The following is a 21,925-nucleotide window of genomic DNA, read 5'->3' on the forward strand; positions in this document are numbered from 1 at the left end:
TGGAGGAGTGAGTCTTGGTTTTATTTGGGATAGCACGATCCATGCAGGTGCTCATAGAATGCATTTGTAAAGGATTCTGCGGATTGGGCTGTATTATCCTCTGGCCCAGGGTGTTTGAAGGATTCCACCTCAGTCTTGAGAAGTGCAAAGTTGGCTTTGGAGAAATTCTTTACAGTGATTTCCTTGGCTGGGGGTGGGGACGGGATATGGATGTCCAGGGAAATTTGTTTATGGTCTGATCTTACCAATGAGGGGTTTACATCTGGTGTGGAACATAGAGTCCCCATGTTGGTGATGACCAGGTCCAATATGTTGGTCCCTCTTGTGGGAGTGGTGACCAGTTGTTCCATTGTGTTAGAGTTTATAAATTCAAGGAACCGTTGGACAAGGGTGTTTGGGCTTGAGTAGTTTTTCCAGTCAATGTTTGGGTAGTTGAAGTCACCCAATAACATAGTGTTTGGAGAGACCTTCAATTCTCCAGTGTTCTCAGTAATGCCAAGTGGGGTTCCTGTAATAGGGAGGGTGTTCTGTAGCAGGCTGCAAACTGAAAGTCAGTTTTGCCTGCTGTTAGTTGCACATGGATGGTTTCCGATGCTTCGTTCAGTGCCACTAACCTGTAGGTGTATGTATCTTTGATGAATATATATACTCCCCCTCCTTTTGTGCTTCGGTCCGAGTTTTGGGGCCGAAACGCATGGTATGAGTTATAACCTGGTAGTGCTGGGGTGCTCTCAGGAGCCTTGAACCAGGTTTCTGTTACTGCACAGACATCGATTTTCTCCATACTCAGGAGAGTCTCAAGTGCGTGCATCTTGAGGTTTACACTTCTGGCATTGAGTAGCATTACCTTTAGTTTTTTATCTTTGGGTTGTCTATGGAGGTGGGTTTGTCCTTTGAGCCTTGCCTAAAAAAAGTCACTATGGGGGTGGCATGATCCTTGGCCACTATACAAAAGCCTAAGTGTGACAGGTGCAAGCCGTCCCTAGCGAAGCAATGTGGCTTGTTGAGCATGTCATCCCAGGCTGACAGACACTGGATCCCCTTTGAATGACACCAATACTTTAGCCAATTGTTTAAACTGATCATTTTGTCTTTATACTGTGGCATCATTCTTGGTGAGGGCAAGATGCTACTCAAGGTCAGGGACATACTAGCCTGGGCTACATGGTCAGAGAGCTCCTGTATGTCTCTTTTCATGTAGTCCAGGGAGGTATGTCTCAGGTCATTCACACCAGCATGGACAATGATGGAGTCATACTTGTACTTGCTTTGGAGTGACCTGAGTGCTTGTGTTATGTGGCGGATCCTGGCACCTGACAGGCAGCTTACAGTGACATTCTCCTTGTTCAGTCTGGTGAGTGGGACGTCAGTGTGCAGGACAATAGGGTCCCCTATAACAAGTGTATTTGGTGTGTTGTTTGGCCTTATGGGCAGTGACTGTGAGGCACACTGATTTTGTGAGATATGTGATTTGTGGGTATTGTTGAGGGGTGGCTGTTGCTTGGATATCTGCTTAGGAGGTCTTTGCTGTTTAGGCAGATTTTTATTTAGAGCCTCCAAGTATGTTTTTGTGTGTTTATGTGTTGGGTATGCAGATGCAATAGGTCTGTGTGAGACTGGATTTGTGGTGTGGATGGTTACCTTTTCCTCCTGACTGACTGTGCCAGACTTGGGTTGAGAGAGCTCTGCCTCCAGTTTGGCTGTGTAACTGCATCTCTCACATGTATTAGAGTTTGCTGGAAGGAGGAGAGGGTTGTCTGTGTACATAAGGCAATTGTAACATTGCCTCAAAATTCCCAGATTCACCAGCTGGACTGGAGAGTAACCTTGAAACTGACCCTTGGACATACCAGATTAGTATAAGGAACTGTTTTTTTTTACTGATCAGATTAGGGAAGGGAATTGATTTTTCACTTGATCAGGAAGGACCAATCGGGAGTCTAATACTTATGAGAAGTCAAGGAGGGTGTAGTGCTTTAGTTAGTTAGTGTTTCCTTATAAGAGCTGTGCAAGTGCAGGGCTTTAGAAAGAGAATAGAGTGATTACTTTGAGAGTTTGAACAGTTCTAAGGGAAAAAGTGAAGAGCAGACTTTGTGGAGCCTGGAATAGTTTAAACCTGTTTAGGCGGCGCTGCCCGATGCTGCTCAGTGTGCAAAACTGCGCAAAAAGAGAGTTGTAGGGTTTTAAGAGTTTATTCATTTCTTCCCTTTCATGTAGTTTTAAGTCTCTTTCATTCAATCTTTTGATTCCTTTCCCTATTTTATGCATTCTTCTTTCTCGTGTACGTTTATCCATATAGCTATATGATCTGAGAATCCTGTTATTTTTGTTCCTTATTATATAATTCTTAGACTATCTGATATAAGAAAATAGTCAATTTCAGCCTTAATCTCACTTCTATGTCCAATGTTTATTGTCCCACATATATAACTTACCACCTTTCATTATTTCATTTATTATGTTGATATCACTGCTGTTCTTTTTATTGATTCTTAAATTGCAATTAAAATCTCCCACCAGTATTATATCCATGTTAACGCAGACATAGTTAAGAATTTTTCTAAACATTGTTTCTCTTTGTTTCTTAGTGACATAGGCATATATAGCTATAATCATATGTACATTTGTATTCCATCTTATATCTAGCATTGTAATTTGTGTTAGTTCAACTATGGTAACGTCTAATATTTTGATGTTGTCTTGACATAATATACATATCCCTGAACATGTATCCTTGCCTATGTTCCAAACTATTGGTTCACTCCATAATTTTTCTGTTTGTGACATTTCTTCTTCCGTCAGTTGTCTAATATCTACTAATATAATAATGTGAGCATCATTCCAAGATATCTATTCTTCTTTGCATATTTTTTATACTATTAGCATTCAACGCAAGAATTTTCAACTTTTAGGTGAATAATTATAATATCTTCCTCACCCTTTACCTTTTTTCTTTTTGCTATTATTCTTTTAAATTTTCTTTTCCTTTCTTTTACTCTTTTTTATACCATTTTTCTTTCCTCTTACTACCTGTCAATTCACATATTCTTCTTCACTTGTATCAACTGTCTCATCTTCATTTTCTTTATCCCCTTCTTTTGTATGCATTACACTGTCTTTATTTTTCTGTGTGTCATCTTGTTTTTTCTTGTTTTTTTTTTTATTTTCTACATCTATATCTTGAACTATGCTTTATGTATCTTCTTTTGCAATAGGTTGCACATCTTCCTCACACTCTAACCATGCATGTCTAGTGTTTCCACATTTTCTACATTTCAAATCAAATTTCTTTTTCTCATGTCCTGTTTTACCACATATGAAACATTTTCTTTTATCATAGTCACTAAACAGATGATTGCCTTTTCCACAAAAATAAGTTTTAGGCTGCACTCTGCATTTCACAAAACCTCTGTTATACTTGGAATGTGTATTACATTGTCATTTACCATTTTTAATATAACCGCACATTCTCATCCCCAGTCCACAACCCACTTTCATCATAGATTTTGGTGTATCCAAAACATCTTTGCACAAAGTCAGTAATTGTTCTTTTAGATCTTTTGTTTCAATTCCAGTTCTAAATTGAATTAATATTAATTTTTTGTTTCTCTATAAAAGGACTGAATCACATATTCTGACCATGGATTAATGTTCTTTTTTGTTCATATCCCTCTAAGACATGTTCTGTGACCTCTCCAGTCTCAAAAAATGTGTTGTAAAATGTTTCTTTATTAATAAGAATGAATGTTCTTACTTCTGTTGGTGAAACACCCAATGGTGCAATTACCGAGTCCCAAACTTTATACCTTTGCAGACCTTTTACTTTTTTGCTGTTTATCCTTATGATATATTTTTTCTTTGTCTTCTTCACCTCCTCAACCTTCATTTCTGCTTCATTAACTTTCTGTGCATAACATTTTCTTTCTGTTGTTTCTTCCACATTTTCTTCTTCTTGAATTTATTTCCATTAACTCTCCCTAGGACACTGCTACCTCACTTTCCGGTTCACTTTAGTTAATGATTTCTTTAAGATAATCATATCACAACCCTCTGGATTGGGGGTTGTAATATTGCATTCCTGCTGACTTTTCTCTTCCTCAAACAACTTTTCCTGAAACAAAATCTCCAAATCTGCAGCTTCTCCAATCAGTTTTTTATTCTCCTCCAGTACTAACAACCTATCTGCTTCTTCCAATTTGTTTTGCTGTCTTTCATGTAAAGGCTCGGCCATCTCCACACTTATTTCTTTACTTTCTTGTGTTTTTTGATTGTTCACACTTGCCATGCTCTCTCCTGTTTCTCCAGGCTGCCTACACGCCTGGAATGGAAATAGGAAGATAGATGTACCGCACTCAAACACATCCCCCTATGCCAAAGAGTAGGGTAAGTTCCCTGATGTCCTATTCAAATTTGCCCTAAGATTATAAATACCATCTCAGGTCTCCCCTGAAAACAGTCTACTAGTATACTAGTGTGTGTGTGTGTGTGTGTGTGTGTGTGTGTGTGTGTGTGTGTGTGTGTGTGTGTGTGTGTGTGTGTGTGTGTGTGTGTGTGTGTGTGCATATATACATGTTTATATTAGACTAACACAAAGAAAGAAAGTATGTACAAATGACAAAAGGTAAATTTGCCTGATAATCCATTTCATTGTAAATAGTCTACATACATACATGCATACATGCATAAAAAGCATTTTTGTAGGGATCAATCTCCCATGAACATAGTCACAAACCCGAGGATAAAAGAAAAAAAAAACTGCCAAACACTTTGAATCAATGCTGGTGCACAGACTCAGTCATCTACAAATCTGGGGAGACAACCTGATGGCGGGCATTATATACAGGGGATATAAAAAGTGTACACACACCTATTAAAATGCCAGGTTTTTGTGATATAAAAAATTAGACCACAATAAATAATTTCCAAACTTTTCTCACCTTTAATGTAACCTATAACCTGTACAAGTTAATTGAAAAACAAAGAAATCTATTAGGGGGAAAAAAAATTAAAAACGTACAATACGCTGGTTGCATATGTGTGCATGTCCTTAAACTAATACTTTGTTGTGTGTGCACACCCTTAAACTAATACTTTGTTGAAGCACTTTTTTATATAATTGCAGCATTCAGCCTTCTTGGGTAGGGGTCTATCAGCATGGCACATCTCTCTTTCTTGGAAAAGCACTCCAAATCTGTAAGATTGAGAGGGCATCTCTTGTGCACAGCCCTCTTTAGGTCACCCCACATATTTTCTATTGGATTTAAGTCTGGGCTTTGCTTGGGCCATTTTAAAATTTAAATTTTCTTCTGATGAAGCCATTCTTTTGTTGATTTGGATGTATGCTTGGGATCATTGTCGTGTTGAAAGCTGAAATTCCTTTTCATCTTCAGCTTACTAGCAGATACCTGAAGGTTTTGGGGCAAAAGTGACTGGTATTTGGAAGTGTTCATAATTCCCTCCACCTTGACTAAACCCCCAGTTCCAGCTGAAGGAAAGCAACCCAAAAGCATGATACTGCCACCACCATGCTTCACCATGCAGATGATGTTCTTTTGGTGATGCAAAGTGTTGCTTTTGCACCAAACATATATTTTGGAATTGTGGCCAAAAAGTTCAGCCTTGGTCTAATCAGACCATAGCACATTTTCTTACATGCTTTTGAGAGACTTCATGGATTGTTTTGCAAATTTTAGCTGGGCCTGGATGTTTTTCTGTATAAGAAAAGGCTTCCATCTTGCAACCCTACCACATAGTCCAGACATATGGGGAATACAGCAGATTGTTGTCACCTATAGTACACAACCAGGACTTGCCAGAAATTCCTGCAGCTCCTTCAGTGTTGCTGTAGGTCTCTTGGCAGCCTCCATGATCAGTTTTCATCTTGTATTTTCATCATTTTTGGAGGGACATCCAATTCTTTCAACGTCACAGTTGTCCCATATTTTCTCCACTTTTTGATGACTGTCTTGACTGTGTTACATGGTATATCTAATTCTGCGGGAAATATTTTGTGCCCTTCTCCTGACTGATACCTTTCAACAATGAGATCCCTTTGTTGCCTTGTAAGCTCACTGTGCACCATGGCTTTTGCTGTAGCAGGCAACTGAGTAAATGTCAATAAACTCCTTTTAGGACAGCTGAACTTTATTTGGGGTTAATCAGAGTCTATTCAATTAATGGCAGGTGTGTACCAAAGAAGACTGAATGCTGTAATTAAATCAAAAGGTGCTTCAACAGAGTATTAGTTTAAGGGTGTGCACACTTATGCAACCAGCATATTGTACTTTTTTAATTTTTTTATATTTTTCCCCTAACAGATTTGTTTGTTTTTCTAATGAATTGGACAGGTTATAGGTAACATTAAAGGTGGGAAAAGTTTTGAAAAGATTTATTGTGGTTTCATCCATGTCTTTCTTTCTCCTAAGGCATACATTTGCAAAATTTGCAATCATGCCTTGTTGCTTCTATATGACTGCCTCTTTTTTTGGAGAGTGGAAATAAAGTTCTGAGTTGTCGCAGCTGTACATCTGGTTTTATACCAGCAAGTTCATATACTCCCTCAGATGTATGGTGCATATGGAAGGTGCATCAAAGCGTTTACATACTGGCAGGATGTCTGATACTTGACAAGATACATCCCATACAGGTATGTGCTACTGCAACTGAGATCTGTTTGAACATCTACTATTACGGTAAACTTGCTTACACAACTGTACTTTAAAATAAATCAAGCTTGTCACCTAAAGTTTATTGCATGAGAAAATTGTATTATTTGTACCACAAAGCAAAACAAATGGGCGGCTTCAATTAATCTCATTGCAAAAATGAATACTGTCATGCATATTTGTTATCGCAAATTGGCTGTGAATTAAGCTGCATGCAGAGAGATGTGCCATCTGCCTACAGTGGAAGAAATGCTCGTCTCACTATGTGATGGAACAATGTGTTCTAAATCTGTCTTAGTATCTGTTTACTATGACATACAGTTTATGATCATTCTTAGAAATATGATGACTAATATAGACAGAGGTTTGCTTGGTATAATAGACGACCATTTGGAGTGATCTCTGAATCAACTTTTTTTTTTCAAACAATAATGGGACTGATTTTGTTAGGTCAGATTCTGTTTGAAAAAAAGGATGTGCCTTTCTGTCCTATGGAAGAGAAGCTGAAATGCTCTCCATATATGTGAAATAGCAACAAGCACTCCTTAGTTTGATTAAGTATTGTGGTAATCGTATATGTAAACAAAATATGGTGCAAACTTAATTGCATTTATGCCTTAAAGAAAATATGGATTTGACAGTGGAAGTGACATATACTTACAGAAAATGTAAAGAAATGTTACTTATGATAAAGTGCTGGTGCATTAGAATTAAGTTGTAATAATGTCACATGACTGTGATGTCTATGCTTGTGACATAAGTATTGTGATACAATATATAATGTCTTCATGGAATGGATGACCAACATATCAAGTCAAAGTCAAGTCAAAGTAAACTTTATTGTCGTAAAGATCAACACAGAGGAAAAAGTGCATATCACTGCCAGAAATTTTGATACTCAGGAACACACCATAAGAGTGAGAGTTTACAGAAGGAAGATAAATTAAATTAATTTAAATACTAAATATAAAAATCAAAATAAGACACTAAAAATTAAATAAGATACTAAAAATAATGTAAAAAATTGAAAATATATATCAACCATTAATGCCTTCTCTTACTGAGAAAAAGGATCCTCAAACCGAAGAAAAACTTTCTTTTTGATTTTTGGAGTAAAGAAACTCTGCCAATGTGGTTGTGTGTATATATATATATATATATATATATATATATATATATATATATATATATATATATATATATATTCACTTTAGAAGCTGGAAATACTGAAATATCGAAAGTCAGTATTTCGAGCCATAAAGTGGAATCCTGAGAACAGCAAAAGCTCAGAAGCATGAAATTCAAAACCTCAAATACTGGAGGTTTTGAATTTCGTGCTTCTGAGGTTTCGCTGTGGTTATGGATTCAGGTAAGTGTGTGTGTGTGTTAAGGGTTTTGGGTAGGGTCTGTGGTGTGTGTCAGTGTGTTTTGTTGCTGTGATGTGTGTGTGCAATGGGAATGTTGCTTGTATGGTGGTGTCTTTTGACTTTAATAGCAAATGATCCTTTGTTCCACATCACTTTCTTTTATTACCCTTTTGTTTTATTGCCATGATTGAGTTTTCTTTTAAATGACTGTGAACTCTGTCAGCATTAATTCCATTGTGTAGTTTATACGTCATCAGAAAGCAAGTTAGTAGTCTACAGTTTTTAGGATTTATTTTTTTTTTTTTTACATTTGTTTAATATGCAATGAATAGCTTGCAGGTTCACTCTTAAGTAGGAGTATTGTTTTTCCTGCTGTTAACCAGGCTGGTGTCTGTTCAGGGTATGGTTATAAATAGTTCTTACTCTTGGCTCTGTCTTCATGTAAAAATGTTAATACTTTTAGTCAGAAGTTAGATACTGCAACTGGGCCTGGTGTTTTCCAATTAGGAGCTTTTCTTAACTTTGTCTCAATCTCTCTGGCTGTTACTTCATCCCATTTCATATTCTGCATATTTGAACTTCTTATTTTTTCTTTTACTTCTTCTATCCATTTAACATCTTTATTATGTTCCACGGGATCTTCATAGATATTTCTCCAAAATGTATCTATTTCTTCTTATTTTTGGTGACATTTCAATTCCTTTTGCCTTGTTTCCCAATTCTCTATGAAACATTTTTGGGTCACCAATGAATTGCTTATTTTGTACTTTCCTTTATATTTATCTGCATATTTTCTAGGTTTTTCTGTCTGTGATGACATTTTTAGTTTATTATTTGCAATAGTGCACAATAGATCCTCATCTATTCTGATACTGTGCATTGCTTTTGTCATGTCTATCTTTGTATTTGTGTTAATCTGCTCCCTCCTCTATACTCTTCTGACAGTGACACTTCATGTCTTAATTGCTATATATTTTTTTCAGTTCAGTACTTCCATGATGGCATTTGATTTTTCTCCTTCCTTTCCCTTACTACCCTGTATTTTTGTGGTAAGACTTTATATGTTATTAATTTAGCTGTACAGCAATATATCCTGTTGGGTCTACCTGATAACACCGACATGCCAAAACACCAACAATGAAATAACCGACACGACAAAACCGAAAAAAAGAAAGTTCAAAAACATGAAACTTCACATGCCCGACAAACCACAATCCCGACAATCAACAAAACAAATACCTTTCCTGAAAAACACACACACAACACAAGCACACCAAAAATCTTACAAATCTACACTAAACCTTACATACACAACTATCTATGCACTAACCTTAACCCAAACCCTAACCCTAAGGTCCGTCACTATCGTACACTTACCTTACCCGCACCCTAACCCTAACTCACTTAATCCACCCCTAACCCTTAACTCTGTCACTGTTGCACACTTACCTTACCCGCACCCTAACCCTAACTCACTTAATCCACCCCAACCCTTAACTCTGTCACTATCGCATACTTACCTTACCTGCACCCTAACCCTAACTCACATAACCCACCCCAAAGTAAAATCCGTCACTATCGCACACTTACCTGACCCGCACCGTACCCTAACGTCTGTCACTATTACACACTTACCTTACCCATACCCTGTCCCTAACGTCCATCCCTATCACACACTTACCTTTACATGTCAGTGTTTTCAGCGTTGGGATTCTCAACTGTTGGTCTTCTCCATTGTCAATCTTCCGGTGTCAGTGTTCTTGTCTTCGGCGTTTAGAGATTTCGGCGTTTTCAGGTAGACCCATCCTGTTATATTGCATGAATCTCTATGGACCATCCTAATTACTGTGTTCATTTGTTTTATCAAACTTCTGTCTTTTGAGGTTTTATTGACTTTCTGGGGTCAATTCCTTTCATTGGTCTTAATATGTCTGTCCATTTCTATTAAGTCAGGCAACTCTTTTCTTAGATCATTTCATTTTAAACTGAGGGCACATTCTTTGTTCTCCACTTCCTGCAGGCATTCTACAGAAAGTTCCAGAGCATCTTCCTGTGCCACATTCTCTTCAGTTTCATCCTGTGTCATCCATTGCTCTTTCATATGGGAACTCACTGGCCTATCACTCCACAACATTGATTATGTCAGAGTTGCCACAGTTTCCTGTTCCTTACCTTGCTGTACAACTCCAAATTAACTTTAGTACTGGTTTCCTATGAAAGGGTCAAAAGCATCTTCATGTGGCAACTGATCAGATGTTTCTGCTCCATTGGTTTCTCCTTAATTTGGAGATCCATTGCTCTATCCTGCTGCAATGTTATCCAAGTTAGATTTGATATGCTAAATCCTTCACTTTGCAGGTAATCCATTACCTCAGTTTCTATTTTTTTACCTTCTACTTTTCCTCTTTGTTTTCTTATTTTTTGTATTGTAAACTTTTCCATGTCTGGATGCCTTTGCCTGTATTTCTCTTCAAATATCTTTGATGTAGCTCTTTTTGTATTGATTAGTTTTGTTTTCCCTTTTGCATAAATATTGCACCTTATTAAATCTCTTTTTCTTTCCCATGTCCATATTTCTTCTTCAGATGTCTCCTGTTCCTCCTGTTTCTCCTTACCTTGGGGACTCGATGTTTCATCATGTTGGGATATAACCTGTATTAGACATTCTGCACTAAATCCTTCACTTTGCAAACATTCCATAACTTCATCTTCTATTTTTTAAAATTCTACTTTACTAATTTTCTGCTCTATTTTCCTTTTTTTGTGATCTTATTGTTTTTTTTTTTTTTTTTTGTAAATTTCTCCATATTGGGATGTCTTTGCCTTTGTTTCTCTTCAAATATCTTTTGAGCTACTTTTTTGTGTTGATTAATTTAGCTTTCTGCTTTTCATAAATATTGCACCATATCAGATCTCTCTTTCTTTCTTTCCCATGCCCATGTTTATTTTTAATACCTTTCAAAAGTCTCTAGATTTTGTTCTTCATATTTTCACACTTACTCAGTCACTTCTTTTTCCAAACGCCCCAAGACTTCTTTGTCTATATATAGTGTTTTTCATAAATCTGTTGTATTAATGAACACACATTTTTATTTGAAGCTTCTAATAGTTTTTCTTGTGGAAGTACTTTTCTTTCTGCTAATTTCTCTCTTAATTTTTTTGTATATCTTCTGTCTGGAAATTCTGGGCTTCTTGCATTATAGTAACAATGCATAATTTATTTATTATCCTCAATAGTCCACTTTATTATCCTTATGACTTTTTTTGGGCTATCAGTTTTTGTGATTTTTGTGAACTGCTACTTCCTTCTGCAATGCTGGGGGGGCATCTTTCCCATGGCCCTGGCCTAGCCCAATTGTAGGAATATTTCTATGTCTTGAGGATTCTACACTGTCATTTGTTTTCCATTCCTGGCATCAGTGCACCTACCAGGATTGTGCACATCTTTATTCTGGGTCTTGTGTACCCAGCTATCTTTTTTATTTTAGCCTACTTCTGTCCATGATATATGCTATATAAATTGCATTATATATATATATTAGTGTCATCTTAATGAGATTTTGTGAAAAACAGGGTCAGCCTCAGGAAGGTACCCACCAAGACTTAAGGATGATTTTATTTCCAGCAATACTACTCTCCTTTGCTTGTTGACTTATCTTGTCTCCATTTGTACTCCTCATCTCTCCATTTAGACCCCCTTTTATATAGCATGAAACATTACTTATCAGGCCTTCTGGAATCATTACTTAACTATAGCATCCAAACAGGTTTTATGCCTGAAGAATGGACAACAGCAACAGTTATCCCTGTGCTCAAGTGTGGGCCATCTACAGACTCCAAAAAACTACATATCCATAAGTCTCACAAGTCTCATATGCAAAGACATGGAAACAGTTATCTTGGAAATGACCAATAATAGGATACCACCAGACCCTGGAACCAACCCAATTTGGTTTCATCAAGGGCAGGTCATGCCTAGTCAACCTGTTGTATTTCTTGAGAAGGTCGCCAAGCAAAGAATGAGGGCAAAATGGCTCACACTGCCTATACTTTCCTAGCTAAGGTTTTTGACACAATACCCCACTCAAGCATTGATGACAAATTCAAGAGGTTTGGTGTAAACCCTTATGTCACCTGGTGCATAGTAAGCTGGCTTACAGAAAGGACCCAGGTAATTAAAAATGGGGATCCACCTCTACAAAGAGGCCAGTCACAAGCAGAGCCCCTCAGGGAATGGTTCTGTGACCTATTCCTTTTGCCACTTACTTTCTAAAGTTAATGCCAATAACAAGAGCCTCTGGCTAACTAAATTTGTAGAAGATTGCAAATTAGGAGCAATCATAGAATTCCCCCACCAACACTAATGTTATCCAAGAAAAGCTGACACAGACAACTTGTGTCAGAGACATGGACTAAAACTAAATGCCAAGAAATGCATAATAGTATTTTTCAGGAAGTCATCCAATCCCAGTAATTATCATATTAGCAACACACACCTCTAACAGTTGACCCAATAGTCAGGGACTTGGGGACACACGTGGTAAGTAATCAAACCTTTGACCATCACATGCCTACAGTATATTCAATGCTGTGCATCTTATAAATAAAAGTATCACATCTAGGTCAAAGGCAGTCATTGTTCCACTCCATTCAGCATCCATCAGGGGTCTATATTATATAATCAAAGTTTTACAACTTTGAATACCATATGATCAACACCATATAAAATTTCAAATATATATAAAAAAAAAATAAAATGAGGAAACAAAAAAACTAAGGATTGTAAGAAAGGGGTCAAGCCCCCCTGCACCCCCACACCCCCCGCTCTTTAAATATACTACTCCGAGACCGCACTATAATGCAGTAAAGGGAAGATTTCCCTTTACTCACTTTAGTGCGATCTCCGAATTGGTATATTTAAAGGAGCGGGGGTGTGGGGTGGTACAGGGGGGACTTGCCCCCTGCTTAAAAGTGTCAGGTAAAGTTTTTTTTTATATTTTTTATATATATTCAAAGTTTTATAACTTTGTCCATATGGTGTCAATCCTATGGTATTCAAAGTTATAAAACATCTGTTATATAATATAGACCCTCCATCAGACCTGTCACTGAGTACAATTTGGTATATACCTAATCATGCTCATCCAACAATTGTAACGTCAACAGAGATTTTGCACTAAAAGAATACAAGGCATAAGTAGCATGTCCCATGCAAACTGCCTCAAGCCCTGTCCCTGTATTCTGTCTCCAACAGGCTGGTGAGGGGAGTTCTATGCCTGTATACAAGACATTGTCAGGCTCCACCCTGATGGATATCATACATATCCATAAAAACAGCACTGGAATTACCTATTCTAAAGACTTAAACCTTGCCTGTGATATAACTAGGACCTGTTGGAGAGGCAAGTATGTATCCCAGAGGCTACCCCTTCTCTGGAGCAGGCTCCCCAACTATATGAAGCAGAGTTTCCCTCTAACCCAATTCAAACGTAACTTGGGCAATTGGATGGGGAGCAAGAAATGCATCCCTGGCTTGGCACCTACGTCTCCAGTGGACACAAGCAGCCTGCAAACAGTTTATTTCCTAGGCCCCTGCTTGTAAATGTTTCATCTCCCAAGCCCCTGCTTACACTTATCAAGAGTACCAGAACTTGTCAGCGATCTGGGATGCATGGCTAGGCTTAGAAAGGCCCGAGTGTCTTTAGCTTAGTACACAACTACGAACCGATAAACCTATTCTATGCCTTCCCCAGATACTATGATGATTCAAGTTCATGCTCCATGAAGGCTATCACATGAATGTGGTTAAGAAAACTCCATCATCACACTGCATACCTTGTTCTCCTGTAGATGCTGGCATTGTAGTGGGACAGCACCCCCCCCCCCCATGCTGAAGGAATAGCATGACAGTGAAAACAACTTACTCCCACCCTCCCTTTGGCCCTTTGGCTCTTCCAGCATCTGGGTTGACAGTCAATTCAGCTTGTCTGGATTGTGTTCAGGGCTTTGCCTTTCTGCTCTATAGAGCAAACACTGACTCTTTCTGTTCAGTAGCATAATGCATTACTGCCTAATTGATCCTCTGGCTACAATGATAAAAATGAAATCATTCTGCAACTACCAGTAGTTTAAACTTGTAAAGCCCTTTTAACATTTCCCTGATTAGATACAGGTTTATCCTAAGCTGTTCTGCAGCTGAGCCAGCTTCCGTGTTAATCCATATATGAATGCATCCATAACAATGAGTGATGTTACTCTATGCTCTTGTGAGGGATGAGCATTTGCTACAAAAAGGGTTCTCTTCATAAAATATATGTCTGACAAAGATTCTGGTTGTTTGGAATTCTTGATCATCAAAAATGAGTCATTCCTTCACATTTGTTTAAAACTGAAAACCTCATTGCCTTATACTTTATTGCATTGTGCTTTGAAGAAACACATACAAACCAGCTGTGTACAAAGTTTTATTTTAACTTCTGATCACTACAGATTTCTGCAGTCTTTTTTCAAAGTCATGCAACGGCTCACTTTTATGAAGCCCTGCTATTATGTGTACAGCTCAATACACTGCAGGGTGTTGATAAAAATGTTTAAATTAAATACTAGGATTTACAAATGGGTAGGGTAAGAGGCATTTTAAGCTGTAAATGGGTAACTCATTATGAAATTGTGCTACAAGTAGAAAACAAGAGGTTTAAGTATGGGATGAAAAGATTTGCTTTCACACAGAGGAATAGATCATTTAAAAAAGCATTACTTGGAACAATGGCTGCACGAAGCACTCTGAATTATTGCAAAGTGCTTTGGGGCAGAGCAAAGTCACGAAAATGAAGACAGGAGGCATATATATGATAAAGTGACTAAGAAAATATAATGTTTAGTAGGGCAGCTACAATTCAGGGAAGATTGAGGTACCCTTATTCCAACATGGATAAATGAAATGATGAAAGACTATCAAGTTAATTTCTTTTGTCAGATTTCTTTGCAACACTGCTGGAGCAAGTAAAAAGGAAAATTCCTTTAACAGGTTATCATATAGGATTTATGCTTATTAAACTTGAAATGTGTGTGCATGTGTGTGTGTGTGTGTGTGTGTGTGTGTGTTTGTGTGTGTGTGTGTGTAAAGATGAGTTTTATTGAACTACACAAACAGTTTAACTTAGTTTCAGCCATTGCCAAAAGATGCGTTTTGTAACCATGGTAACATTATATGGAAAATGCAAGCAACTGAAACAGAGCACACTGAAAATAATGATTCATTTCAGAGGTCTGTAGATTTAAACAATTGAAAACTTTAATTTCCATTTTTAATCATGTGTTTAATAAATTCTCTCATTTAATAGCCTATTTACATAATTTAGCTTTCTGCCCTGCTTTTGACCTCTCTGGCAATAATCATACATTCCGGTGTTAGCATGCATGTGTGTTACAGTTTTTGATTTTTTTCCTGGTAGAGGAAAATAAGAAGTTTAATCAAAACACCTACACATGCCTTAAATGGCAAATCATGTAATTATCAAAATTAATTATCTGTATATTTATTGTCAGATCATATTTTAACATGAGCATGTGCGCACACACACACACACACACACACACACACACACACACACACACACACACACACACACACACAGACACACACACATATTTAATGCTAGATGGTAATAAATGATCTAAAAATGTGCTATTAAAAGTAAACACTATAGAGCCAGTCTGGTTTTGTAGGCACACGACAACATTCTCAAACTGTTAAGGTTCTAGTCTGCTAATGTAAGGGTGAAGAAGAACAGTTATATACCTAATTCATTAACAGATTCACTTAGTTGCTTTGGAAAACGTTACCTGTTGCAGAGTAAATCTACTTTACTTTCTATTATGACCATTCTTTTTTTTTTAATTATTATTATTTGCATGTGAGTAGCCCATCTAAACTTACATTTATTTTTTGCCAAACTCTCCTTTATTTGTTAATTGCCAGGCCTTTAATTTCTTAGTTTTCTACCAATGCCAGCTTCACATTCAGGCCATGAATCTGTTAGATAAACATATTTTCAGAACTCTGTAGGGAGCCCAAACTCAACTCTCAGACTTACAGCTGGCAAATAAAAACAGTTCCCAGCAGAATAAAAAATCATATTCCAAAAACAGATAAATAAGATGTCATTGGTGAAACCAAGGTTTCAATTATTGATTGAGTGAGTATAAAATAATTAAACTGAACAATTATACAAAAAGTAGAAGTCATATGAAAATCCACATATGCTGAGAAGACTAAATCACAAAGGCTAGTTATTTTAGACACATGCTTTTCAGAGTGCAGTATTATAGCAATAACCCACGCCTGGGTGTGGGTAATGCGGGATTTACCCACGGTTGGCGTGGTTTGGTCCCAAGGGTGAAGCCCGAGGGACCAAACAAAGGCAATTGTGGGTAAATACCGCATTACCCACACCCAGGCGTGGGTTATTGCTATTATACTATGACATTATTTAAGAAAAGAAATAATTAATTTTCTTAAATAATGGCATTGTATAATGCCTCTTTGCTGCCCTTCCGCAGCTGTCTGGTATCCGCGGCAGTTGTGATGTACTGCGCATGCCTATGCAGGACATCAGAGCTGTGGCCAAAAGCAACGGAGAAAGCAAGATCTCCGTTGCATTTTACTGTTTTGCTATGTTAAATGGGTTTAACAGCGCGACAGCTTTAAAATAAGCAACAGAGATTTCAGTTGCTTATTTTAAAGCTGTCTCGCTATGTTAAACCCATTTGACATAGCGAAACAGTAAAAAGCAATGGAGATCTTGCTTTCTCCGTTGCTTTTTTTTTTTAAACCTGTCTCGCTTTGTTAAATGGGTTTAACATAGCGAGACAGCTTTAAAATAAGCAACAGAGATCTCCGTTGCTTATTTTAAAGCTGTCTCGCTATGTTAAACCCATTTAACATAGTGAGACAGGTTTAAAAAAAAAGCAACGGAGAAAGCAAGATCTCCGTTGCTTTTTACACACTGTGTCGCTATGTTAAAGGAGTTTAACATAGCGAGACAGCTTTAAAAAAAGCAACAGAGATCTCCGTTGCTTTTTTTAAACCTGTGTCGCTATGTTAAACTCTTTTAACATAGCGAAAGAGACTTATACTAATGGAAAAAGTCTGGGCGACCGGACCTTTTTCCATTAGTATAAGTCGATTTACAACGTGCACGCTGGCCAATCAGCGTGCATGTTTTGGAATATTAATGGGGGGTCATGGTATAATAGATATTTAATAAGGACTAACAAAATGAATACATGCACACAATATACATATGAAGATTGCCAATGCGTTACAGAATTAGGAGAAAATTTGAATTCCTACTGCTCATTCTCATGCAAATGAAGAGTGTGTTTCTGAAGTAACCATCAGCTCTTCTTTCATCTGTTAAAGTTGCAAGATTAATGAGTGATTGATCAAGCAATAGTTTCATCAAACTAGATTTGTAAACAGTGCAAAAAAGGCATTCTCCAACCACTGTTGTATATGCTTGTATGCATTATGCATGTGTGTTTAGGTGCATCTGTATACCTATATCTACACACACACACACACACACACACACACACACACACACACACACACACACACACACACACACACACACACACTTATATGTGTATATATTATAATATATTAGCATGTGCAATATATGCATATATGTTAAAGTTTATCTATTTGTTGTTGTTTGTTTAGTGGGAAAGTCTGACTGGGCCCCTAGAGTATCAATTTCCACTGAAGGCCCAGGGAGAAAGGATCCAAGTTATATCACAAAAGCATTCTACAAATATCATACACAAAAATATTGCAAGAAATATACTACAATACAGACTTATATCAACATGATATATTCAAAATTATGCAGTGATAAAACATTTTATTTACAAATATTATACAGCAGCAAAAAACATTTTTGCTATGTATGGTGAGTCTATAACAATGCAAGTGAATAGGAGATGTTAAGAAGGATGCCTTTCTGTCCATAAATAAAGTACAGTTGTGTAAAATCTTACCATACTGGTAGAAGTCCTTGCCTTCCTTGCTGCAGTATTCAAAACATATGAGTTGCCCTGCCACTGAAGCCTGACACCTGGCTGGTCTACTAAAGCCTCCTGTTTTTTTAAAGGTACACTGAATGTCACCAAATGCTCCCTGCATAACATAGAGCATAAAAGTGATGTTCAGGCCTACCAAAAACAGAACTGATTGCCCCAAGAGAAACACCAATCCAAGGATCCCAAGAGGTAACGTGTACATCCAGGAAGGTAAAGAACTGATGGTGGCAGGGAGGGAATACTGCAGCAGTGAAGGCAAGGACATCTAGAGTTATAGGAAGATTTTACACAACTGTACTATGTCCTTACATTCACTGCTGCAGTATTCAAAACAAGTGGGAGAGTGCCAAAGCTCAAAAGGAAACTTGGGAGGAAGAAGGGGCAGAAGAGTCCCCTAAAAAGCCATGAAGAACAGCACTAGCAAAAACAGCCCTAGCTCTAAAAATACCATCCAACTTGTAGTGCTTAGTAAAGGTATGCACAAAAGTCCAGATAGCTGCTTTGAGTAGAATTAGTATCTAAATCTTTGAAAAAAGCACCAGAAGAAGCCACAGCTTTAGTAGAATAAGCCTTAATTGAAAAAGGAAGGCTCTTGTCATGAAATGTGTAACAAAAGGAAATAACCTTAGAAATCCAAGAAGACATAGTTTGCTTATATACAGCAAGTCCCAAAGATCTAGGAAGAAAGAATCAAATAACTGATCAGGTTTTCTAATAGTCTTAGTGTTATCCAAATAAACCATAAATTGCCTATGCATGTCCAAAGTATGCAGCACCCTCTCACTGTCAGTTTGCAGAGAGGGGAAAAGTAGGCAGATTAAAAGTGATAGCCCATTAACCTCCTTTGGCATAAAAGAAGGGTTAGTGCTCAAAGACAAAAATCAAAAAAGGAGGACAATCCATAAGGGCCTGCAGCTCAGACACCCATCTGACAGAAGTCAGTGCTAGCAAAAGTACAGTCTTCCAGGAACAATGTTGTAAGGAAGCTGAGCCAGCAAGCTCAAAGCAACCTGGCTCAGCTTCTCCAAAACAAAACTAAGATCCCAGGGAGGAAGAACAGGCTTCCTGGGAGGTCTCATATTAAGGACGCCTTTAAGAAACTGCTTCACCACAAATCTAGCAGCTAAAGGAGGCAAAAAACGCAGACAAGCAGAGATAGCTGATAGGGGGGCATTAATAGAAGAATAGTCCAAACCAGCATTGAGCAACTCACACAAATAAGAGAGATCCAAACGAACATCCACAGTAAGTGGGTCCAGGTTATGAGAAAGACACCAAAAAGAAAACCTATTCCATTTGGATAAATAGGATTTCCGAGTCATACATTTCCTGGACTCCTGCAGGACTTGCAGCACATCCTCAGAAAAAAAGGTGTCTATGAGGAATCAAAATCCTATCAGCCATGGTGTCAGTTGAGGTGTGGAAAGGTGGGGATGGATAAGAGATCCCTTGTCTTGTGTGAGAAGATCCACCCTGTGAAGTAACTTGTGATGATTGCCCATGGCTAGATGCAGACAAAGAGGGAACCAGTGCTGTTGCAGCCAAAAGGGAGTCGCCAATAAGATTTTGGGAGCATCCTGTTGAATTCTGAACAGGAGCTTGAGAATGAAAGGAAGGGGAGGGAATGCATAAAGAAACATACCCTTCCAAGAGAATGAAAGGGTATCCACCTTCCATACCAGAGGACTTGGGACTGTGGCACAAAACAGAGTAAGATGTCTGTTCAGAGGAGAGGCAAAAAGATCCACTTGAGGAGTACCCCATTGGTGGATAATGTCTAGAAACACATCCCTGTGAAGCATCCATTCATGGGACTGAGTTAAGGACCTGCTTAGAGTGTCTTTCACAATCTTCACTTGGCACTTGACAGCAAGATCCTATATACCAGTAGTGCCAACTGGCAAAGAAGATAAGATCTCATTCCTCCCTGCTTTTTGATATACAACATCACTGTGATATTGTCTGTGAAAACCTTGAGAGACCCAGGAGAAAGAAGAGACTGAAAAGCCTGAAAAGCCAGCAGATGAGCTCTCATCTCTGGCAGTGATGTGCTCCTTCAGCTGATGAGGCGGCCAAACCCCCTGTACCTTTAGGGAGCCAAAAGTCCCTCCATCCCATGTCTGAAGCATCTGTGAACAATTCTTGAGAGGGAAGATCGAGGGTGAAAAGGGGTCCCTGGATTCAGATACAACTGCTGAATCCACCGATGAAGTTCCTGTCTGAGACAAGGAAGAAGAGAAACTACAAATTCTAGAGGATTAGCGTGTTGAAGCCACACTGTCTTCAGAAACCACTGAAACTCTCTCATGTGAAGTTTGGCCAGAGGGAGCAATGGAATAGTGGATACCATGAAACCCAAAAGTCTCAGAAACTCCCTGGTGGTAATGGAAGCCAGAGGAAGAAGAGTATGAAAGAAAGAAAAGAGAGCCAAGGTCTTTTGGGGGGGCAGGAATGCAAGCTTTGACACCGTCTGAATCCTGCAACCCAGAAAAATATGATCCTGAGAAGGAGTCAGAGAAGATTTTTTGAAATTTATAGTGAACCCCAGGCTCTGAAGAAGGGAGACAGCAAAATGAATGTTTTGTTCATGGGTCTTTGGAGAGGGCACCTGAATCAACAGGTCATCCAAATAAGGAAAAAGAGTGAGAAGCCTATAAAAAGCAATCACAGGAGTAAGGCATTTGGTGAACACCCTTTGGGCAGTAGAAAGGCCAAAGTACAAAACAGAGAACTGAAAATGCCAGGAAGCAACAGAACAATGTAAACATTTCCTGAAAAGAGGATGGATTGGAATATGAAGATAAGCATCCTTGGGATCCAGTGACACCACAGAGCCCTGAGGGAGCAAGAGAGGAAACATAATCTGAAGAGTCAACATCCGAAAGGAAGATATGTTTATAAAAGTGTTTAAATGAGAGAGGTCTAGAATAGGTCTCCAAGTGTCCTCCTTTCTGGGCACTAGAAACAGGCTGGAGTAGAACTCTTCCCCCTTTGGGACACAGGCACCTCTTGAATAGTACATGAGATGAGATCTTGAAGAATGTCTTGTAAAAAGGGAAGTTGTTCCCAAGGAGGTTGAGAAATGCCCATAAAAGGAGGATGGGATTTCCACACCATGAAGTACCCTTGATTAATAATTGACAAAACCCAAGAATCCTGAGTGATCTGAAGCCAAACTGAAAGAGAAACAGAAAGGCGAACAGAAAGAGGAATGTGGGTGGAAAGAGATGGATAGCAATACAGTGCTTGGGTCTGTCCAGAAAGGAAGACTTCAGAGTCCCTGAGGACTGAGTAGCCTTAGCAGGAAGAGCCCATTTGCCATGCTTCTTATCTTTAGTAGAAGGATGAGATTGACCCTAGTGGGATAGTTTCTCTGAAATGTAGGCACAGGAGAAGCAAACACATGTTTAAGTTCCTGTAAGGCCTTGTCCTTATCCTGAAGGAACTTAAACCATCAGCCGCTTCTCCAAACAAAAGTTTAGAATCCAGAGGAGCATCTATCAACTTAGCTTTAATATCACGAGGTAGATGTTGAAGCCTAAGCCAAGAATGCCACCTCATAACTGAATCAAAAACAGCAGCCCTAGAAGAGGCATCCGCAGCATCATAACTACATTTAACAGAATGATGAATGACTTGAGAGGAAGTCCCTAACAAGGAAAGAGCAGAAGTTTTACCCTTGGAGTCTGGAAAATCTGAAATAAGTTGACAGGCCTCAGAAGGAAGAACCAACACATTCCTATACATATGGGTCTGATAATTAATAGCCCTAAAAGCTAGGGTAGCAGAAGTGTAAACCTTTTTGGC

This window comes from Protopterus annectens, chromosome 5.part0 (genome assembly GCF_019279795.1).
Source record: "Protopterus annectens isolate FY-2018-M chromosome 5.part0, PAN1.0, whole genome shotgun sequence".
Classification (NCBI taxonomy): domain Eukaryota; kingdom Metazoa; phylum Chordata; order Ceratodontiformes; family Protopteridae; genus Protopterus; species Protopterus annectens.